This window comes from Cicer arietinum, chromosome 8, assembly GCF_000331145.2.
Source record: "Cicer arietinum cultivar CDC Frontier isolate Library 1 chromosome 8, Cicar.CDCFrontier_v2.0, whole genome shotgun sequence".
Classification (NCBI taxonomy): Eukaryota; Viridiplantae; Streptophyta; class Magnoliopsida; order Fabales; family Fabaceae; genus Cicer; species Cicer arietinum.
Genome location: NC_021167.2, coordinates 13,951,248 through 13,956,683, shown reverse-complemented (window position 1 = coordinate 13,956,683; position 5,436 = coordinate 13,951,248).

The following is a 5,436-nucleotide window of genomic DNA, read 5'->3' as shown; positions in this document are numbered from 1 at the left end:
CCTCAAATCTTTCAAACACTTTAAGCCACTAGACATGAGTAATCAAATGACTTAAACTCAATATATCAAGTAAGTCATAAAGACTACATTGGTTTCACCCAATGTCCTTTACTTGAATAATCTCTTTTGGTAAGATTGGACATAATTAAGTCCGTAAGTGGTGCCCCACTTACCCTCGTTTACTGATAAGGATCTCAAGAGCATGAAGATGATTCATATTTTAATAAATTAGGATAAAATTTATATATTTTACTTTGGTTTGTATTAATTCTTAGTTTGCTTTGATTTGGAATTGTAATACTTTTCTTACTTACATTAAGTTTATTTTAGAAAGAAAAAAAAAGATGTAAGACTAATATGGGCCTAGAGAATGATGTCACTTATGACCCATTTAGGTTTAGAGATAGACATAGTATAAATAAGCATTTGTAACCTCATGGAAGGGCATATTTTGATTATTATTTTTGTGAGGCTTTGCTCTCTAGAGTTCTTGAAAGAATTCATCTTGAACTTATCAAGGTTGTTAATCCTTGTGGCGTTCTTTTTGGCTTATTAATCCCTAGATTGTGGCGCCATTTTGTTCTTTGTTTCGTTGCTGAATAATAATATTGAGTTTACTTTACATCAAACCCTAATACTCCAATTCTTTGAATTTTCGTGATCAGTAACTTGCCTTCATATCTCGAGTTCTATATATTATTTGTCGGTGATTCAAAAGCCTAACTTGCGTTTCAGAACGTCATCTTTCACCTCGTTTTGGAATCGGCCGAATCGGAGTTTTGCAGCGCCGTTTATCACGTTCTCCAGCTATACGCGATTTTCACTCAAATTTGTAAGTTTCCGACCTAGAACGATCTTTAAAGTGAACTATGACTATTAGGATCATATCATCTGGTACCAGAGCTTGTTTCTAGGTTTGGAATGGAATTGAGGAAAATTTTGTTTATGCATTTTTTTTTGTGAAACCTTAATTGCTAGTTGTGTTGCTTTTGTTTGAGTTGTAGTTCTTTGTTAACTAGTGTGTTGCTGCTACTTAAAAAAAAAAATTATACAAAAAAAATTGTTGTTAAAAGTATTGCACACTATCTGTTTGACAAAATTCCTAAGTATGTTGTATGATCAATATATTCGCGATTTTGTATTGGATCCAGAGTATGTGAAATATTTATATGAAAATGGATATGCAAAACAAGCTAGAAAAGTAGAGCTTGCCTTGAGAGAGATAGATAAAATCAAAGAAAAGGAAGAAGAAGAGGAGATACATTTGAGGGACAAAAGACAAGAAATTGACGTCAACTATTTGTCTAATTGTGATAATTCTCTATTACAAGTGCTTGAAGAAGTGTCTCCAAAGTAGAAATTTCATCCATATATTGACATTGAAAGCAAAGTGAAAGATTATGGTAAAATTGAAAGTCTCTTCAAACAAGAGAGTGAGGTGAATGAAACAATGTTAGTGCTTGAAAGTGATTATTCAAAGGTTCCTCAAAAGGATGCTTCCAAGGAGATTATTGAGTCACCATTTTTTTGTGATGAAGAGAATGTCCATGTAACTTAACTTGCTTTGAAGCCTTTGCAAATACAAAGTAACATATTGTTTGACAAAAATTTCAATCCCAAGAAAGTCAATTTGGTCATAAATATCAAATTCAAAAGGTATAACTTTATCCCCATCTTTAGAATTTCTTACCTTTACTATAAATGTGATAAGATGTTAATTGTTAAAGATGGAAATGCGTTTCACCGACTTATCACATTTGGTGACTTTTCTAATTTCCCATTTGACCCCGGTGGATATGATAAGCTTGTGGTTTGTTTGGATTATTTCTTCATGTACGATATAATGGAGCTTAAATTCGTGGTCAAATTTCTTCAAGAAAGGGGGAATGATAAGGATCTCAAGAGCATGAAGATGATTCATATTTTAATAAATTAGGATAAACTTTATATATTTTACTTTGGTTTGTATTAATTCTTAGTTTGCTTTGATTTGGAATTGTAATAGTTTTATTATTGATTTAGTTTTTCTTATGTGTAAGTGAAGATACTTTTCTTACTTACATTAAGTTTATTTTAGAAAGAAAAAAAAAGATGTAAGACTAATATGGGCCTAGAGAATGATGTCACTTATGACCCATTTAGGTTTAGAGATAGACATAGTATAAATAAGCATTTGTAACCTCATGGAAGGGCATATTTTGATTATTATTTTTGTGAGGCTTTGCTCTCTAGAGTTCTTGAAAGAATTCATCTTGAACTTATCAAGGATGTTAATCCTTGTGGCGTTCTTTTTGGCTTATCAATCCCTAGATTGTGGCGCCATTTTATTCTTTGTTTCGTTGCTGAATAATAATATTGAGTTTACTTTACATCAAACCTTAATACTCCAATTCTTTGAATTTTCGTGATCAGTAACCTGCCTTCATATCTCGAGTTCTATATATTATTTGCCGGTGATTCAAAATCCTAACTTGCGTTTCAGAACGTCATCTTTCACCTCGTTTTGGAATCGGCCGAATCGGAGTTTCGCAGCGCCGTTTATCGCGTTCTCCAGCTATACGCGATTTTCACTCAAATTTGTAAGTTTCCAACCTAGAACGATCTTTAAAGTGAACTATGACTATTAGGATCATATCATTTACCCCTCGCTTCCGTCATATATAGACGGATAGTTCATCTAGCTAGAATGAATCCTATACATATATATGCAACTATAATAGGGTATTATAATTTTACATAGCAACCTTTTAAACTAAAATTATTACGACTAAACATCTTTAGAATTTGTCCACAAACAAGATTACTCATTAATATAAAGAAAGCGTTTTTGTAGGAATGACCTATTTTGGTAGGCTTACATCAAAAATTTTCTAAGTTTGTATTTTGTAACTTTTCATAGAACGGGGAGCAATATGTGTTTTAATTAAGTCTTTACTTCTATGATTTCCTAGTATCATTACATACATAACAAATCAGAAGGTTTAGGTGGTTGACACGAGGAGCACGATGAATTCAACTGAGGTTATCTCAATGAAAAACACCATAGAATAGAGTACCCATATGCACACAAATTAAAATTACATCCAATTCTAATGATCATCCAATTCATCCACAATTTAATACTTACACTTGGTCATATGGAAAAACATATCTAATTTAATTTCAAAACTCAATAGTACAAATTTTAGTAAAAAATAATAATAATATTTCACCCTAACTAGCACAATGCTGAAACCATACTACTATTTACCATTCATATCCTACAATACATGACATGCATACATATCTTGTATACACGAAACAATTCGTACCCAACATATATAAAAAATGACGATCAAACTTGTAGTTTACTCCAGACAACTCCTATAAGTACGTTTCGAGGCAAATTTCAAATCACATAGTAAAACAAAATGAAGCCTACAATTAAGGTAGAAAGTTGCATTATCAAACCTTGAAACAACTCTAACAATTCTTTAATAGTTCTCATTTTAATACTATTAATATTAATGAAATCTTCATAAATTTTCAAATCCGAATCAATCATTCTAAAATCACAATTAGCACATAGCCACCGTCATTTCATTAACCCAACTTCACACATATCATGGATTATTAAAATAAATTTTAATCAATCAAGGAAACTTGCTAAAATAGGTAAATATATTTCAATTTTTTACTTTTATGAGTACGTCTCATTATTTTCTATGACAAGTACTCTTAAAAATAATTTTCTCTAAGAGATTATCTTGAGTATATACCTCAATTATAAAATATCTACATAATATTCGTTGTAACCCATAGTAGCATGAAATCATCATTCAAGGAATGCACACATATATACATATGTTGTGCAAGGTAAATACTTAGTGACAATTCCTTGCTCATCCAAATATATATATATATATATATATATATATATATATATATATATATATATATATAGCCCATCCAAATATATATATATATATATATATATTAAACATAAATTCAAGAAAAAAATGGAAACATACCAGACAAGAAGAAAACTAGAAAGATCAAGTAGAAAACAAACAATCTATATATATTCAGATGTTGAAACCATTCAAGCGAAGAGAAAAAAAAATTAGTGATTAATTAAAAGGAAATGATTTAAAAGTTATAGAGGCTGCAAATAGTTAAGTTGCAAGGTGATTATTATTATAAAAAAAATGGAAATTGACATTGTCAGAATACTTATCTCTGAATTTTATAAGACATGTATAAAGTTTTGAAAATCATTATTCATCTCTTATGTGACAATATTTTATGTCATATAGACGTAAGTTACTATACTTTTATCAAACGAGAGATATCCATTATGAAGGTACTTACGAGTTGTTATTATTAAACATTTTAATCTTTATTACAATAGTTTGAATTCTAATTATCACATTTCTAAGTCAAAGGTCAACTACCATTACATTATTAATCATAAAAGGGCATAATATGTGAAAGAAAAAAAATCTTACTTTCAATTCAAGAAGCATCATATGTGAAAGGGAATGAAATAAAAATGGATCAATCCATAACACAAATGCAACTCAAACCTCATATCATTCTACCATGACAATCTAGCCTACAACTCATAACTTTATATTCCAACATAATTAATATTCTCTACAACAATAAGGTACTAAAAATAAAAATATCATATATTGTTCTTGCTCTAACAAAAATCACCAAAAGAAAATTAGTGAAACTCTTGATTTGTTATATTATACCTCTCTACTATTTCATTCTATACACAAAATTTTATTTTGAACATAGTATATGTAAAAATAAAATGAAAAGAGATTTACTTCTATCAATTCATAGGTCATGCTATATAACTTATGCCTCAATCAAGAGATAAAATTTCAAGTCAAAAAGTAAGATTTCAATAAAATATTACAAATATAATTTATGACATAATGAATATTAATAAGATAAATTTGAAGTTATAAAAGTCATGTATTAACATAATATAGGCTTCTAAATATTCATAAGGCTTAAAACAGAAACATTTTCTAAAAACAGTGTTAACTCAAAATATCCACTAGCTTGGTGGGTGGATTCAAACTTGATTCTACGGGATAATATCATTTCCTATTCTCCGCACGACTCAATGAGGTGGCCTTCCTCATTAACTCGTGCTGAGAATATGAAAATGATATTAAACTATAGAAATTACCGACTGACTTCCTAGATCGGATCACTTCTAGACTAATAACTCACAGTCAACTTTTGAATCGACTTGCTCTGATACCAAAAATCTAACGCCTAATTTTTTAACATGAATGAAACAAAAATATACACAATGCAATTGAAACTGAACTTTTAATTCATAAATATCTAAATACTTACAAATTTAAAACAACTTTCAAGTGAGACCTAATTAAACTATAACTCTAATCTAGACTCAAGATGTGATCCGATTCT